Source organism: Drosophila hydei, unplaced genomic scaffold (assembly GCF_003285905.1).
Source record: "Drosophila hydei strain 15085-1641.00,03,60 unplaced genomic scaffold, DhydRS2 tig00000384-arrow-arrow-pilon, whole genome shotgun sequence".
NCBI classification, from domain to species: domain Eukaryota; kingdom Metazoa; phylum Arthropoda; class Insecta; order Diptera; family Drosophilidae; genus Drosophila; species Drosophila hydei.
In genome coordinates this window covers 450,590-470,067 of record NW_022045722.1, presented here as the reverse complement: position 1 = coordinate 470,067, position 19,478 = coordinate 450,590, and positions in this window count along the sequence as shown.

Here is a 19,478-nt window from a genome sequence, read left to right as displayed (position 1 = left end):
TTTGAACTAGTTCATTTAAACTGGTTGATTTGAACTAGTTCATTTAAACTGGTTCATTTGAACTAGATCATTTGAACTTTTTCATTTGAACTAGTTCATTTGAACTGGTTCATTTGAACTGGTTCAGTTGAACTAGTTCATTTTAACTGGTTCATTTGAACTAGTTCATTTTAACTGGTTCATTTGAACTAGTTCATTTGAACTGGTTCATTTGAACTAGTTCGTTTGAACTAGTTCATTTGAACCAGTTTAGTTGAGCTCGTTCATTGAGCTGGTTTATTTGAACTGGTTCATTTGATCTGGTTCATTTGAACTTTTTCATTTGAACTGGTTCATTTGAACTAGATCATTTGAACTTCTTCATTTGAACTAGTTCATTTGAACTGGTTCATTTGAACAAGTTTATTGGAAATGGTTCATTTCAACTGGTTCATTTGAACCAGTTTAGTTGAGCTGGTTCATTTGACCTGGTTTATTTGAACTGGTTCATTTGAACTGGTTCATTTGAACTGGTTCATTTAAACTAGTTCATTTGAACCAGTTTAGTTAACTAGTTCATGTAAGTTGGTTTATTTTAACTGGTTCATTAGAACTGGTTCAATAGAACTGGTTCATTTGGACTGATTCATTTGAACTAGTTCATTTGATCTAGTTCATTTGAGCTGCTTTATTTGAACTGGTTCATTTGAACTGGTTCATTTGAACTAGTTCATTTGAACTGGTTCATTTGACCTAGTTCATCTGAACTGGTTCATTTGAAATGGTTGAACTGGTTCAGATGTACTGGTTCATTTGGACTGATTCATTTGAACTTTTTCATTTGAACTCGTTCATTTGAACTGGTTCATTTGAACTAGTTCATTTAAACTGGTTGATTTGAACTAGTTCATTTGAACTGGTTCATTTGAAATGGTTGAACTGGTTCAGATGTAGTGGTTCATTTGGACTGATTCATTTGAACTTTTTCATTTGAACTCGTTCATTTGGACTGATTCAATTAAACTTTTTCATTTGAACTGGTTCATTTGAACTAGTTCATTTGAACTAGTTCATTTGAACCAGTTTAGTTGAGATCGTTTCTTGAACTGGTTCATTTTAAATGGTTCATTTGAACTAGTTCATTTGAACTAGTTCATTTAAACTGGTTGATTTGAACTAGTTCATTTGAACTGGTTCATTTGAACTAGATCATTTGAATTTTTTCATTTGAACTGGTTCATTTGAACTGGTTCATTTGAACTAGTTCATTTGAACCAGTTTATTGGAAATGGTTCATTTCAACTGGTTCATTTGAACCAGTTTAGTTGAGCTGGTTCATTTGACCTGGTTTATTTGAACTGGTTCATTTGAACTGGTTCATTTGAACTGGTTCATTTGAACTAGTTCATTTGAACCAGTTTAGTTAACTAGTTCATGTAAGTTGGTTTATTTTAACTGGTTCATTAGAACTGGTTCAATAGAACTGGTTCATTTGGACTGATTCATTTGAACTAGTTCATTTGATCTAGTTCATTTGAGCTGCTTTATTTGAACTGGTTCATTTGAACTGGTTCATTTGAACTAGTTCATTTGAACTAGTTCATTTGAACTGGTTCATTTGAACTAGTTCATCTGAACTGGTTCATTTGAAATGGTTGAACTGGTTCAGATGTACTGGTTCATTTGGACTGATTCATTTGAAGTTTTTCATTTGAACTCGTTCATTTGAACTGGTTCATTTGAACTAGTTCATTAAAACTGGTTGATTTGAACTAGTTCATTTGAACTGGTTCATTTGAACTAGATCATTTGAACTTTTTCATTTGAACTAGTTCATTTGAACTGGTTCATTTGAACTGGTTCAGTTGAACTAGTTCATTTTAACTGGTTCATTTGAACTAGTTCATTTTAACTGGTTCATTTGAACTAGTTCATTTGAACTGGTTCATTTGAACTAGTTCGTTTGAACTAGTTCATTTGAACCAGTTTAGTTGAGCTCGTTCATTGAGCTGGTTTATTTGAACTGGTTCATTTGATCTGGTTCATTTGAACTTTTTCATTTGAACTGGTTCATTTGAACTAGTTCATTTGAACTGGTTCATTTGAACTAGTTTATCTGAACTGGTTCATTTGAAATGGTTGAACTGGTTCAGATGTACTGGTTCATTTGGACTGATTCATTTGAACTTTTTCATTTGAACTCGATCATTTGAACTAGATCATTTGAACTTTTTCATTTGAACTAGTTCATTTGAACTGGTTCATTTGAACTGGTTCAGTTGAACTAGTTCATTTTAACTGGTTCATTTGAACTAGTTCATTTTAACTGGTTCATTTGAACTAGTTCATTTGAACTGGTTCATTTGAACTAGATCATTTGAACTTTTTCATTTGAACTAGTTCATTTGAACTGGTTCATTTGAACCAGTTTATTGGAAATGGTTCATTTCAACTGGTTTATTTGAACCAGTTTAGTTGAGCTGGTTCATTTGACCTGGTTTATTTGAACTGGTTCATTTGAACTGGTTCATTTGAACTGGTTCATTTAAACTAGTTCATTTGAACCAGTTTAGTTAACTAGTTCATGTAAGTTGGTTTATTTTATCTGGTTCATTAGAACTGGTTCAATAGAACTGGTTCATTTGGACTGATTCATTTGAACTAGTTCATTTGATCTAGTTCATTTGAGCTGCTTTATTTGAACTGGTTCATTTGAACTGGTTCATTTGAACTAGTTCATTTGAACTGGTTCATTTGACCTAGTTCATCTGAACTGGTTCATTTGAAATGGTTGAACTGGTTCAGATGTACTGGTTCATTTGGACTGATTCATTTGAACTTTTTCATTTGAACTCGTTCATTTGAACTGGTTCATTTGAACTAGTTCATTTAAACTGGTTGATTTGAACTAGTTCATTTGAAGTGGTTCATTTGAACTAGATCATTTGAACTTTTTCATTTGAACTAGTTCATTTGAGCTGGTTCATTTGAACTGGTTCAGTTGAACTAGTTCATTTTAACTGGTTCATTTGAACTAGTTCATTTTAACTGGTTCATTGGAACTAGTTCATTTGAACTGGTTCATTTGAACTAGTTCGTTTGAACTAGTTCATTTGAACCAGTTTAGTTGAGCTCGTTCATTGAGCTGGTTTATTTGAACTGGTTCATTTCATCTGGTTCATTTGTACTAGTTCATTTTAACTGGTTCATATGAACTAGTTCATTTGAACTATTTCATTTGAACTATTTCATTTGAACTAGTTCATTTGAACCAGTTTATTGGAAATGGTTCATTTCAACTGGTTCATTTGAACTAGTTCATTTAAACAGGTTGATTTGAACTAGTTCATTTGAGCTGGTTCATTTGAACTAGATCATTTGAACTTTTTCACTTGAACTAGTTCATATGAACTGGTTCATTTGAACTGGTTCATATGATCTGGTTCAGTTGAACTGATTCAGTTGAACTAGTTCATTTTAACTGGTTCATTTGAACTAGTTCATTTTAACTGGTTCATTTGAACTAGGTCATTTTAACTGGTTCATTTGAACTGATTCATTTGAACTTTTTTATTTGAACTGGTTCATTTAAACTAGTTCATTTGAACTGGTTGATTTGAACCAGTTCATTTGAACCAGTTTAGTTGAGATCGATCCTTGAGCTGGTTTATTTGAACTGATTCATTTGAACTGGTTCATTTGAACTAGTTCATTTTAACTGGTTCATTTGAACCAGTTTAGTTGAGCTAATTCATTTGAGCTGGTTTATTTAAACTGGTTCATTTGAAACAGTTTATTTGAACTGGTTCATTTTAAGTGGTTCATTTGAACTAGTTAATTTTAACTAGTTCATTGGAACTAGATACTTTGAAGAATTTAATTTAAGCTAGTTCATTTGAACTGCTTCATTTAGTTAATTTAAAAAAGTTTATTTGAACTAGTTCATTTGATCTAGTTCATTTGAGCTGCTTTATTTGAACTGGTTCATTTGAACTGGTTCATTTGAACTAGTTCATTTGAACTGGTTCATTTCAACTAGTTCATTTGAACTGGTTCATTTGAAATTGTTGAACTGGTTCAGATGTAGTGGTTCATTTGGACTGATTCATTTGAACTTTTTCATTTGAACTCGTTCATTTGGACTGATTCATTTAAACTTTTTCATTTGAACTGGTTCATTTGAACTAGTTCATTTGAACTAGTTCATTTGAACTAGTTCATTTGAACCAGTTTAGTTGAGATCGTTTCTTGAACTGGTTCATTTTAAATGGTTCATTTGAACTAGTTCATTTGAACTAGTTCATTTAAACTGGTTGATTTGAACTAGTTCATTTGAACTGGTTCATTTGAACAAGATCATTTGAACTTTTTCATTTGAAATGATTCATTTGAACTGGTTCATTTGAACTAGTTCATTTGAACCAGTTTAGTTAACTAGTTCATGTAAGTTGGTTTATTTTAACTGGTTCATTAGAACTGGTTCAATAGAACTGGTTCATTTGGACTGATTCATTTGAACTAGTTCATTTGATCTAGTTCATTTGAGCTGCTTTATTTGAACTGGTTCATTTGAACTGGTTCATTTGAACTAGTTCATTTGAACTAGTTCATTTGAACTGGTTCATTTGAACTAGTTCATCTGAACTGGTTCATTTGAAATGGTTGAACTGGTTCAGATGTACTGGTTCATTTGGACTGATTCATTTGAACTTTTTCATTTGAACTCGTTCATTTGAACTGGTTCATTTGAACTAGTTCATTTAAACTGGTTGATTTGAACTAGTTCATTTGAACTGGTTCATTTGAACTAGATCATTTGAACTTTTTCATTTGAACTAGTTCATTAGAACTGGTTCATTTGAACTGGTTCAGTTGAACTAGTTCATTTTAACTGGTTCATTTGAACTAGTTCATTTTAACTGGTTCATTTGAACTAGTTCATTTGAACTGGTTCATTTGAACTAGTTCGTTTGAACTAGTTCATTTGAACCAGTTTAGTTGAGCTCGTTCATTGAGCTGGTTTATTTGAACTGGTTCATTTGATCTGGTTCATTTGAACTTTTTCATTTGAACTGGTTCATTTGAACTAGTTCATTTGAACTGGTTCATTTGAACTAGTTTATCTGAACTGGTTCATTTGAAATGGTTGAACTGGTTCAGATGTACTGGTTCATTTGGACTGATTCATTTGAACTTTTTCATTTTAACTCGTTCATTTGAACTAGATCATTTGAACTTTTTCATTTGAACTAGTTCATTTGAACTGGTTCATTTGAACTGGTTCAGTTGAACTAGTTCATTTTAACTGGTTCATTTGAACTAGTTCATTTTAACTGGTTCATTTGAACTAGTTCATTTGAACTGGTTCATTTGAACTAGATCATTTGAACTTTTTCATTTGAACTAGTTCATTTGAACTGGTTCATTTGAACCAGTTTATTGGAAATGGTTCATTTCAACTGGTTCATTTGAACCAGTTTAGTTGAGCTGGTTCATTTGACCTGGTTTATTTGAACTGGTTCATTTGAACTGGTTCATTTGAACTGGTTCATTTAAACTAGTTCATTTGAACCAGTTTAGTTAACTAGTTCATGTAAGTTGGTTTATTTTAACTGGTTCATTAGAACTGGTTCAATAGAACTGGTTCATTTGGACTGATTCATTTGAACTAGTTCATTTGATCTAGTTCATTTGAGCTGCTTTATTTGAACTGGTTCATTTGAACTGGTTCATTTGAACTAGTTCATTTGAACTGGTTCATTTGAACTAGTTCATCTGAACTGGTTCATTTGAAATGGTTGAACTGGTTCAGATGTACTGGTTCATTTGGACTGATTCATTTAAACTTTTTCATTTGAACTCGTTCATTTGAACTGGTTCATTTGAACTAGTTCATTTAAACTGGTTGATTTGAACTAGTTCATTTGAACTGGTTCATTTGAACTAGATCATTTGAACTTTTTCATTTGAACTAGTTCATTTGAGCTGGTTCATTTGAACTGGTTCAGTTGAACTAGTTCATTTTAACTGGTTCATTTGAACTAGTTCATTTTAACTGGTTCATTGGAACTAGTTCATTTGAACTGGTTCATTTGAACTAGTTCGTTTGAACTAGTTCATTTGAACCAGTTTAGTTGAGCTCGTTCATTGAGCTGGTTTATTTGAACTGGTTCATTTGATCTGGTTCATTTGAACTTTTTCATTTGAACTGGTTCATTTGAACTAGTTCATTTGAACTGGTTCATTTGAACTAGTTTATCTGAACTGGTTCATTTGAAATGGTTGAACTGGTTCAGATGTACTGGTTCATTTGGACTGATTCATTTGAACTTTTTCATTTGAACTCGTTCATTTGAACTAGATCATTTGAACTTTTTCATTTGAACTAGTTCATTTGAACTGGTTCATTTGAACTGGTTCGGTTGAACTAGTTCATTTTAACTGGTTCATTTGAGCAAGTTCATTTTAACTTGTTCCTTTGAACTAGTTCATTTGAACTGGTTCATTTGGACTAGATCATTTGAACTTTTTCATTTGAACTAGTTCATTTGAACTGGTTCAGATGAACTAGTTCATTTTAACTGGTTCATTTGAACTAGTTCATTTTAACTGGTTGATTTGAACTAGTTCATTTGAACTGGTTCATTTGAACTAGTTCATTTGAACTACTTCATTTGAACCAGTTTAGTTGAGTGCGTTCATTGAGCTGGTTTATTTGAACTGGGTCATTTGAACTTGCTCATTTTAACTGGTTCATTTGAACTAGTTCATTTGAACTGGTTCATTTGAACTGGTTGATTTGAACTAGTTCATTTGAACTGGTTCATTTGAACTAGATCATTTGAACTGGTTCATTTAAACTAGTTCATTTGAACTGGTTCATTTGAAATGGTTGAACTGGTTCAGATGAACTAGTTCATTTGGACTTATTCATTTGAGCTAGTTCATTTGAACTAATTCATTTGAACTGGTTCATTTGAACTGGTTCATTTGAACTAGTTCATTTGAACTAGTTCATTTGAACTAGTTCATTTGAACCAGTTTAGTTGAGCCCGTTCATTGAGCTGGTTCATTTAAACTGGTTCATTTGTACTAGTTCATTTTAACTGGTTCATTTGAACCAGTTTAGTTGAGCTAATTCATTTGAGCTGGTTTATTTAAACTGGTTCATTTGAAACAGTTTATTTGAACTGGTTCATTTTAAGTGGTTCATTTGAACTAGTTAATTTTAACTAGTTCATTGGAACTAGATACTTTGAAGAATTTAATTTAAGCTAGTTCATTTGAACTGCTTCATTTAGTTAATTTAAAAAAGTTTATTTGAACTGGTTCATTTGTATTGGTTCGTTTTAACTAGTTCACTTGAACTACTTCATTGAAACAGATTCGCTTAAAGTGGCTTATTTGAACTAGTTTATTTGAACTAGTTCATCAAAACTAGTTCATTTGAACTAGTTCCTATGCACAGGCTCATTTTAACTAGTTCATTTAAGTTGGTTTATTTGAATTGGTTCATTAGAACTGGTTCAATAGAACTGGTTCATTTGAACTGATTCATTTGAACTAGTTCATTTGATCTAGTTCATTTGAGCTGCTTTATTTGAACTGGTTCATTTGAACTGGTTCATTTGAAATGGTTGAACTGGTTCAGATGTAGTGGTTCATTTGGACTGATTCATTTGAACTAGTTCATTTGAACTAGTTCATTTGAACCAGTTTAGTTGAGATCGTTTCTTGAACTGGTTCATTTTAAATGGTTCATTTGAACTAGTTCATTTGAACTTGTTCATTTAAACTGGTTGATTTGAACTAGTTCATTTGAACTGGTTCATTTGAAGTAGATCATTTGAACTTTTTCATTTGAAATGGTTCATTTGAACTGGTTCATTTGAACTAGTTCATTTGAACCAGTTTATTGGAAATGGTTCATTTCAACTGGTTCATTTGAACCAGTTTAGTTGAGCTGGTTCATTTGACCTGGTTTATTTGAACTGGTTCATTTGAACTGGTTCATTTGAACTGGTTCATTTGAACTAGTTCATTTGAACCAGTTTAGTTAACTAGTTCATGTAAGTTGGTTTATTTTAACTGGTTCATTAGAACTGGTTCAATAGAACTGGTTCATTTGGACTGATTCATTTGAACTAGTTCATTTGATCTAGTTCATTTGAGCTGCTTTATTTGAACTGGTTCATTTGAACTGGTTCATTTGAACTAGTTCATTTGAACTAGTTCATTTGAACTAGTTCATTTGAACTGGTTCATTTGAACTAGTTCATCTGAACTGGTTCATTTGAAATGGTTGAACTGGTTCAGATGTACTGGTTCATTTGGACTGATTCATTTGAACTTTTTCATTTGAACTAGTTCATTTGAACTGGTTCATTTGAACTAGATCATTTGAACTTTTTCATTTGAACTAGTTCATTAGAACTGGTTCATTTGAACTGGTTCAGTTGAACTAGTTCATTTTGACTGGTTCATTTGAACTAGTTCATTTTAACTGGTTCATTTTAACTAGTTCATTTGAACTGGTTCATTTGAACTAGTTCGTTTGAACTAGTTCATTTGAACCAGTTTAGTTGAGCTCGTTCATTGAGCTGGTTTATTTGAACTGGTTCATTTGATCTGGTTCATTTGAACTTTTTCATTTGAACTGGTTCATTTGAACTAGTTCATTTGAACTGGTTCATTTGAACTAGTTTATCTGAACTGGTTCATTTGAAATGGTTGAACTGGTTCAGATGTACTGGTTCATTTGAACTTTTTCATTTGAACTCATTCATTTGAACTAGATCATTTGAACTTTTTCATTTGAACTAGTTCATTTGAACTGGTTCATTTGAACTGGTTCAGTTGAACTAGTTCATTTTAACTGGTTCATTTGAACTAGTTCATTTTAACTGGTTCATTTGAACTAGATCATTTGAACTTTTTCCTTTGAAATAGTTCATTTGAACTGGTTCATTTGAACCAGTTTATTGGAAATGGTTCATTTCAACTGGTTCATTTGAACCAGTTTAGTTGAGCTGGTTCATTTGACCTGGTTTATTTGAACTGGTTCATTTGAACTGGTTCATTTGAACTGATTCATTTAAACTAGTTCATTTGAACCAGTTTAGTTAACTAGTTCATGTAAGTTGGTTTATTTTAACTGGTTCATTAGAACTGGTTCAATAGAACTGGTTCATTTGGACTGATTCATTTGAACTAGTTCATTTGATCTAGTTCATTTGAGCTGCTTTATTTGAACTGGTTCATTTGAACTGGTTCATTTGAACTAGTTCATTTGAACTGGTTCATTTGAACTAGTTCATCTGAACTGGTTCATTTGAAATGGTTGAACTGGTTCAGATGTACTGGTTCATTTGGACTGATTCATTTGAACTTTTTCATTTGAACTCGTTCATTTGAACTGGTTCATTTGAACTAGTTCATTTAAACTGGTTGATTTGAACTAGTTCATTTGAACTGGTTCATTTGAACTAGATCATTTGAACTTTTTCATTTGAACTAGTTCATTTGAGCTGGTTCATTTGAACTGGTTCAGTTGAACTAGTTCATTTTAACTGGTTCATTTGAACTAGTTCATTTTAACTGGTTCATTGGAACTAGTTCATTTGAACTGGTTCATTTGAACTAGTTCGTTTGAACTAGTTCATTTGAACCAGTTTAGTTGAGCTCGTTCATTGAGCTGGTTTATTTGAACTGGTTCATTTGATCTGGTTCATTTGAACTTTTTCATTTGAACTGGTTCATTTGAACTAGTTCATTTGAACTGGTTCATTTGAACTAGTTTATCTGAACTGGTTCATTTGAAATGGTTGAACTGGTTCAGATGTACTGGTTCATTTGGACTGATTCATTTGAACTTTTTCATTTGAACTCGTTCATTTGAACTAGATCATTTGAACTTTTTCATTTGAACTAGTTCATATGAACTGGTTCATTTGAACTGGTTCGGTTGAACTAGTTCATTTTAACTGGTTCATTTGAGCAAGTTCATTTTAACTTGTTCCTTTGAACTAGTTCATTTGAACTGGTTCATTTGGACTAGATCATTTGAACTTTTTCATTTGAACTAGTTCATTTGAACTGGTTCAGATGAACTAGTTCATTTTAACTGGTTCATTTGAACTAGTTCATTTTAACTGGTTGATTTGAACTAGTTCATTTGAACTGGTTCATTTGAACTAGTTCATTTGAACTACTTCATTTGAACCAGTTTAGTTGAGCGCGTTCATTGAGCTGGTTTATTTGAACTGGGTCATTTGAACTTGCTCATTTTAACTGGTTCATTTGAACTAGTTCATTTGAACTGGTTCATTTGAACTGGTTGATTTGAACTAGTTCATTTGAACTGGTTCATTTGAACTAGATCATTTGAACTGGTTCATTTGAACTAGTTCATTTGAACTGGTTCATTTGAAATGGTTGAACTGGTTCAGATGAACTAGTTCATTTGGACTTATTCATTTGAGCTAGTTCATTTGAACTAATTCATTTGAACTGGTTCATTTGAACTGGTTCATTTGAACTAGTTCATTTGAACTAGTTCATTTAAACTAGTTCATTTGAACCAGTTTAGTTGAGCCCGTTCATTGAGCTGGTTCATTTAAACTGGTTCATTTGAACTAGTTCATTTGAACTGGTTCATTAGAACTAGTTCATTTGAACTGGTTCATTTGAACTAGTTCATTTGAACTAGTTAATTTGAACTAGTTCATTTAAACTGGTTGATTTGAACTAGTTCATTTGAACTGGTTCATTTGAACTAGATCATTTGAACTTTTTCATTTCAACTAGTTCATTTGAACTGGTTCATTTGATCTGGTTCAGTTGAACTGGTTCAGTTGAACTAGTTCATTTTAACTGGTTCATTTGAACTAGTTCATTTTAACTGGTTGATTTGAACTAGTTCATTTGAACTGGTTCATTTGAACTAGTTCATTTGAACTACTTCATATGAACCAGTTTAGTTGAGCGCGTTCATTGAGCTGGTTTATTTGAACTGGGTCATTTGAACTTGCTCATTTTAACTGGTTCATTTGAACTAGTTCATTTGAACTGGTTCATTTGAACTGGTTGATTTAAACTAGTTCATTTGAACTGGTTCATTTGAACTAGATCATTTGAACTGATTCATTTGAACTAGTTCATTTGAACTGGTTCATTTGAAATGGTTGAACTGGTTCAGATGAACTAGTTTATTTGGACTTATTCATTTGAGCTAGTTCATTTGAACTAGTTCATTTGAACTGGTTCATTTTAAATGGTTCATTTGAACTAGTTCATTTGAACTAGTTCATTTAAACTGGTTGATTTGAACTAGTTCATTTGAACTGGTTCATTTGAACTAGATCATTTGAACTTTTTCATTTGAACTGGTTCATTTGAACTGGTTCATTTGAACTAGTTCATTTGAACCAGTTTATTGGAAATGGTTCATTTCAACTGGTTCATTTGAACCAGTTTAGTTGAGCTGGTTCATTTGACCTGGTTTATTTGAACTGGTTCATTTGAACTGGTTCATTTGAACTGGTTCATTTGAACTAGTTCAATTGAACCAGTTTAGTTAACTAGTTCATGTAAGTTGGTTTATTTTAACTGGTTCATTAGAACTGGTTCAATAGAACTGGTTCATTTGGACTGATTCATTTGAACTAGATCATTTGATCTAGTTCATTTGAGCTGCTTTATTTGAACTGGTTCATTTGAACTGGTTCATTTGAACTAGTTCATTTGAACTGGTTCATTTGAACTAGTTCATTTGAAATGGTTGAACTGGTTCAGATGTACTGGTTCATTTGGACTGATTCATTTGAACTTTTTCATTTGAACTCGTTCATTTGAACTGGTTCATTTGAACTAGTTCATATAAACTGGTTGATTTGAACTAGATCATTTGAACTGGTTCATTTGAACTAGATCATTTGAACTTTTTCATTTGAACTAGTTCATTTGAGCTGGTTCATTTGAACTGGTTCAGTTGAACTAGTTCATTTTAACTGGTTCATTTGAACTAGTTCATTTTAACTGGTTCATTTGAACTAGTTCATTTGAACTGGTTCATTTGAACTAGTTCGTTTGAACTAGTTCATTTGAACCAGTTTAATTGAGCTCGTTCATTGAGCTGGTTTATTTGAACTGGTTCATTTGATCTGGTTCATTTGAACTTTTTCATTTGAACTGGTTCATTTGAACTAGTTCATTTGAACTGGTTCATTTGAACTAGTTTATCTGAACTGGTTCATTTGAAATGGTTGAACTGGTTCAGATGTACTGGTTCATTTGGACTGATTCATTTGAACTTTTTCATTTGATCTCGTTCATTTGAACTAGATCATTTGAACTTTTTCATTTGAACTAGTTCATTTGAACTGGTTCATTTGAACTGGTTCAGTTGAACTAGTTCATTTTAACTGGTTCATTTGAACTAGTTCATTTTAACTGGTTCATTTGAACTAGTTCATTTGAACTGGTTCATTTGAACTAGATCATTTGAACTTTTTCATTTGAACTAGTTCATTTGAACTGGTTCATTTGAACTGGTTCAGTTGAACTAGTTCATTTTAACTGGTTCATTTGAACTAGTTCATTTTAACTGGTTGATTTGAACTAGTTCATTTGAACTGGTTCATTTGAACTAGTTCATTTGAACTACTTCATATGAACCAGTTTAGTTGAGCGCGTTCATTGAGCTGGTTTATTTGAACTGGGTCATTTGAACTTGCTCATTTTAACTGGTTCATTTGAACTAGTTCATTTGAACTGGTTCATTTGAACTGGTTGATTTGAACTAGTTCATTTGAAATGGTTCATTTGAACTAAATCATTTGAACTGGTTCATTTGAACTAGTTCATTTGAACTGGTTCATTTGAAATGGTTGAACTGGTTCAGATGAACTAGTTTATTTGGACTTATTCATTTGAGCTAGTTCATTTGAACTAGTTCATTTGAACTGGTTCATTTGAACTGGTTCATTTGAACTAGTTCATTTGAACTAGTTCATTTGAACCAGTTTAGTTGAGCCCGTTCATTGAGCTGGTTCATTTAAACTGGTTCATTTGAACTAGTTCATTTGAACCAGTTTAGTTGAGATCGTTCCTTGAACTGGTTCATTTTAAATGGTTCATTTGAACTAGTTCATTTGATCTAGTTCATTTGAGCTGCTTTATTTGAACTGGTTCATTAGAACTGGTTCATTTGGACTTTTTCATTTGAACTGGTTCATTTGAACTAGTTCATTTGAACCAGTTTAGTTAACTAGTTCATGTAAGTTGGTTTATTTGAACTGGTTCATTAGAACTTGTTCAATAGAACTGGTTCATTTGAACTGATTCATTTGAACTAGTTCATTTGATCTAGTTCATTTGAGCTGCTTTATTTGAACTGGTTCATTTGAACTGGTTCATTTGAACTAGTTCATTTGAACTCGTTCATTTCAACTAGTTCATTTGAACTGGTTCATTTCAAATGGTTGAACTGGTTCAGATGTAGTGGTTCATTTGGACTGATTCATTTGAACTTTTTCATTTGAACTCGTTCATTTGGACTGATTCATTTAAACTTTTTCATTTGAACTGGTTCATTTGAACTAGTTCATTTGAACTAGTTCATTTGAACTAGTTCATTTGAACTAGTTCATTTGAACCAGTTTAGTTGAGATCGTTCCTTGAACTGGTTCATTTTAAATGGTTCATTTGAACTAGTTCATTTGAACTAGTTCATTTAAACTGGTTGATTTGAACTAGTTCATTTGAACTGGTTCATTTGAACTAGATCATTTGAACTTTTTCATTTGAACTGGTTCATTTGAACTGGTTCATTTGAACTAGTTCATTTGAACCAGTTTATTGGAAATGGTTTAATTCAACTGGTTCATTTGAACCAGTTTAGTTGAGCTGGTTCATTTGACCTGGTTTATTTGAACTGGTACATTTGAACTGGTTCATTTGAACTGGTTCATTTGAACTAGTTCATTTGAACCAGTTTAGTTAACTAGTTCATGTAAGTTGGTTTATTTTAACTGGTTCATTAGAACTGGTTCAATAGAACTGATTCATTTGGACTGATTCATTTGAACTAGTTCATTTGATCTAGTTCATTTGAGCTGCTTTATTTAAACTGGTTCATTTGAACTGGTTCATTTGAACTAGTTCATTTGAACTGGTTCATTTGAACTAGTTCATCTGAACTGGTTCATTTGAAATGGTTGAACTGGTTCAGATGTACTGGATCATTTGGACTGATTCATTTGAACTTTTTCATTTGAACTTGTTCATTTGAACTGGTTCATTTGAACTAGTTCATTTAAACTGGTTGATTTGAACTAGTTCATTTGAACTGGTTCATTTGAACTAGATCATTTGAACTTTTTCATTTGAACTAGTTCATTTGAACTGGTTCATTTGAACTGGTTCAGTTGAACTAGTTCATTTTAACTGGTTCATTTGAACTAGTTCATTTTAACTGATTCATTTAAACTTTTTCATTTGAACTGGTTCATTTGAACTAGTTCGTTTGAACTAGTTCATTTGAACCAGTTTAGTTGAGCTCGTTCATTGAGCTGGTTTATTTGAACTGGTTCATTTGATCTGGTTCATTTGAACTTTTTCATTTGAACAGGTTCATTTGAACTAGTTCATTTGAGCCAGTTTAGTTGAGATCGTTCCTTGAGCTGGTTTATTTGAACTGGTTTATTTGAACTGGTTCATTTGAACTGGTTTACTTGAACTGGCTCATTTGAACTGGTCCATTTGAACTTGTTCATTTTAACTGGTTCATTTGAACTGGATTATTTGAACTGGTTCATTTGAACTAGTTCATTTTAACTGGTTCATTTGAACCAGTTTAGTTCAGCTGGTTCATTTGAGCTGGTTTATTTAAACTGGTTCATTTCAACCAGTTTATTTGAACTGGTTCATTTTAACTGGTTCATTTTAACTGGTTCATTTGAACTAGTTCATTTGAGCTAGTTCATTTGAACTAGTTCATTTTAACTAGTTCATTTGAACTAGATACTTTGAATAATTTCATTTAAGCTAGTTCATTTGAAATGCTTCATTTAGTTAATTTACAAAAGTTTATTTGAACTGGTTCATTTGTATTGGTTCGTTTTAACTAGTTCACTTGAACTGCTTCATTAGAACATATTCGCTTCAAGTGGCTTATTTGAACTAGTTTATTTGAACTTGTTCATCGAAACTAGTTCATTTGAACTAGTTCCTGTGCACTGGCTCATTTTGACTAGTTCATTCAAGTTGGTTTATTAGAACTGGTTCATTTGAACTTTTTCATTTGAACTGGTTCATTTGAACTAGTTCATTTGAACCAATTTAGTTGAGATCGTTCCTTGAGCTGGTTTATTTTAACTGGTTCATTTGAACTGGTTCATTTGAACTGATTCATTTGGACTTTCTCATTTGATCTGGTTCATTTGAACTAGTTCATTTGCACTAGTTCATTTGAACCAGTTTAGTTGAGATCGTTCCTTGAGCTGGTTTATTTGAACTGGTTCATTTGAACTGGTTTATTAGAACTGGTTCATTTGAACTAATTCAATTGAACTAGTTTTTTTGATCTAGTTCATTTGAGCTGCTTTATTTGAACTGGTTCATTTGAACTAGTTCATTTGATCTAGTTCATTTGAGCTTATTTATTTGAACTGGTTCATTTGAACTGGTTCATTTGAACTAGTTCATTTGAACTGGTTCATTTGAACTAGTTCATTTGAACTGGTTCATTTGAACTAGTTCATTTGAACCAGTTTATTGGAAATGGTTCATTTCAACTGGTTCATTTGAACCAGTTTAGTTGAGCTGGTTAATTTGACCTGGTTTATTTGAACTGGTTCATTTGAACTAGTTCATTTGAACCAGTTTAGTTAACTAGTTCATGTAAGTTGGTTTATTTTAACTGGTTCATTAGAACTGGTTCAATAGAACTGGTTCATTTGGACTGATTCATTTGAACTAGTTCATTTGATCTAGTTCATTTGAGCTGCTTTATTTGAACTGGTTCATTTGAACTGGTTCATTTGAACTAGTTCATTTGAACTGGTTCATTTGAACTAGTTTATCTGAACTGGTTCATTTGAAATGGTTGAACTGGTTCAGATGTACTGGTTCATTTGGACTGATTCATTTGAACTTTTTCATTTGAACTCGTTCATTTGAACTGGTTCATTTGAACTAGTTCAGTTAAACTGGTTGATTTGAACTAGATCATTTGAACTGGTTCATTTGAACTAGATCATTTGAACTTTTTCATTTGAACTAGTTCATTTGAGCTGGTTCATTTGAACTGGTTCAGTTGAACTAGTTCATTTTAACTGGTTCATTTGAACTAGTTCATTTGAACTGGTTCATTTGAACTAGTTCATTTGAACTGGTTCATTTGAACTAGTTCGTTTGAACTAGTTCATTTGAACCAGTTTAATTGAGCTCGTTCATTGAGCTGGTTTATTTGAACTGGTTCATTTGATCTGGTTCATTTGAACTTTTTCATTTGAACTGGTTCATTTGAACTAGTTCATTTGAACTGGTTCATTTGAACTAGTTTATCTGAACTGGTTCATTTGAAATGGTTGAACTGGTTCAGATGTACTGGTTCATTTGGACTGATTCATTTGAACTTTTTCATTTGATCTCGTTCATTTGAACTAGATCATTTGAACTTTTTCATTTGAACTAGTTCATTTGAACTGGTTCATTTGAACTGGTTCAGTTGAACTAGTTCATTTTAACTGGTTCATTTGAACTAGTTCATTTTAACTGGTTCATTTGAACTAGTTCATTTGAACTGGTTCATTTGAACTAGATCATTTGAACTTTTTCATTTGAACTAGTTCATTTAACTGGTTCATTTTAACTGGTTCAATTGAACTAGTTCATTTTAACTGGTTCATTTGAACTAGTTCATTTTAACTGGTTGATTTGAACTAGTTCATTTGAACTGGTTCATTTGAACTAGTTCATTTGAACTACTTCATATGAACCAGTTTAGTTGAGCGCGTTCATTGAGCTGGTTTATTTGAACTGGGTCATTTGAACTTGCTCATTTTAACTGGTTCATTTGAACTAGTTCATTTGAACTGGTTCATTTGAACTGGTTGATTTGAACTAGTTCATTTGAAATGGTTCATTTGAACTAGATCATTTGAACTGGTTCATTTGAACTAGTTCATTTGAACTGGTTCATTTGAAATGGTTGAACTGGTTCAGATGAACTAGTTTATTTGGACTTATTCATTTGAGCTAGTTCATTTGAACTAGTTCATTTGAACTAGTTCATTTGAACTGGTTCATTTGAACTAGTTCATTTGAACTAGTTCATTTGAACCAGTTTAGTTGAGCCCGTTCATTGAGCTGGTTCATTTAAACTGGTTCATTTGAACTAGTTCATTTGAACTAGTTCATTTGAACCAGTTTAGTTGAGCGCGTTCATTGAGCTGGTTTATTTGAACTGGGTCATTTGAACTTGCTCATTTTAACTGGTTCATTTGAACTAGTTCATTTGAACTAGTTCATTTGAACTGGTTCATTTGAACTGGTTGATTTGAACTAGTTCATTTGAAATGGTTCATTTGAACTAGTTCATTTGATCTAGTTCATTTGAGCTGCTTTATTTGAGCTGGTTCATTAGAACTGGTTCATTTGGACTTTTTCATTTGAACTGGTTCATTTGAACTAGTTCATTTGAACCAGTTTAGTTAACTAGTTCATGTAAGTTGGTTTATTTGAACTGGTTCATTAGAACTTGTTCAATAGAACTGGTTCATTTGAACTGATTCATTTGAACTAGTTCATTTGATCTAGTTCATTTGAGCTGCTTTATTTGAACTGGTTCATTTGAACTGGTTCATTTGAACTAGTTCATTTGAACTCGTTCATTTCAACTAGTTCATTTGAACTGGTGCATTTGAAATGGTTGAACTGGTTCAGATGTAGTGGTTCATTTGGACTGATTCATTTGAACTTTTTCATTTGAACTCGTTCATTTGGACTGATTCATTTAAACTTTCATTTGAACTGGTTCATTTGAACTAGTTCATTTGAACTAGTTCATTTGAACCAGTTTAGTTGAGATCGTTCCGTGAACTGGTTCATTTTAAATGGTTCATTTGAACTAGTTCATTTGAACTAGTTCATTTGAACTAGTTCATTTAAACTGGTTGATTTGAACTAGTTCATTTGAACTGGTTCATTTCAACTAGATCATTTGAACTTTTTCATTTGAACTGGTTCATTTGAACTGGTTCATTTGAACTAGTTCATTTGAACCAGTTTATTGGAAATGGTTTATTTCAACTGGTTCATTTGAACCAGTTTAGTTGAGCTGGTTCATTTGACCTGGTTTATTTGAACTGGTACATTTGAACAGGTTCATTTGAACTGGTTCATTTGAACTAGTTCATTTGAACCAGTTAAGTTAACTAGTTCATGTAAGTTGGTTTATTTTAACTGGTTCATTAGAACTGGTTCAATAGAACTGGTTCATTTGGACTGATTCATTTGAACTAGTTCATTTGATCTAGTTCATTTGAGCTGCTTTATTTAAACTGGTTCATTTGAACTGGTTCATTTGCACTAGTTCATTTGAACTGGCTCATTTGAACTAGTTCATCTGGACTGGTTCATTTGAAATGGTTGAACTGGTTCAGATGTACTGGATCATTTGGACTGATTCATTTGAACTTTTTCATTTGAACTCGTTCATTTGAACTGGTTCATTTGAACTAGTTCATTTAAACTGGTTGATTTGAACTAGTTCATTTGAACTGGTTTATTTGAACTAGATCATTTGAACTTTTTCATTTGAACTAGTTCATTTGAACTGGTTCATTTGAACTAGTTCATTTGAACTGGTTCATTTGAACTGGTTCAGTTGAACTAGTTCATTTTAACTGGTTCATTTGAACTAGTTCATTTTAACTGGTTCATTTGAACTAGTTCATTTGAACTGGTTCATTTGAACTAGTTCGTTTGAACTAGTTCATTTGAACCAGTTTAGTTGAGCTCGTTCATTGAGCTGGTTTATTTGAACTGGTTCATTTGATCTGGTTCATTTGAACTTTTTCATTTGAACAGGTTCATTTGAACTAGTTCATTTGAGCCAGTTTAGTTGAGATCGTTCCTTGAGCTGGTTTATTTGAACTGGTTTATTTGAACTGGTTCATTTGAACTGGTTCATTTGAACTGGATTACTTGAACTGGCTCATTTGAACTGGTCCATTTGAACTTGTTCATTTTAACTGGTTCATTTGAACTGGTTTATTTGAACTGGTTCATTTGAACTAGTTCATTTTAACTGGTTCATTTGAACCAGTTTAGTTCAGCTGGTTCATTTGAGCTGGTTTATTTAAACTGGTTCATTTCAACCAGTTTATTTGAACTGGTTCATTTTAACTGGTTCATTTTAACTGGTTCATTTGAACTAGTTCATTTGAGCTAGTTCATTTGAACTAGTTCATTTTAACTAGTTCATTTGAACTAGA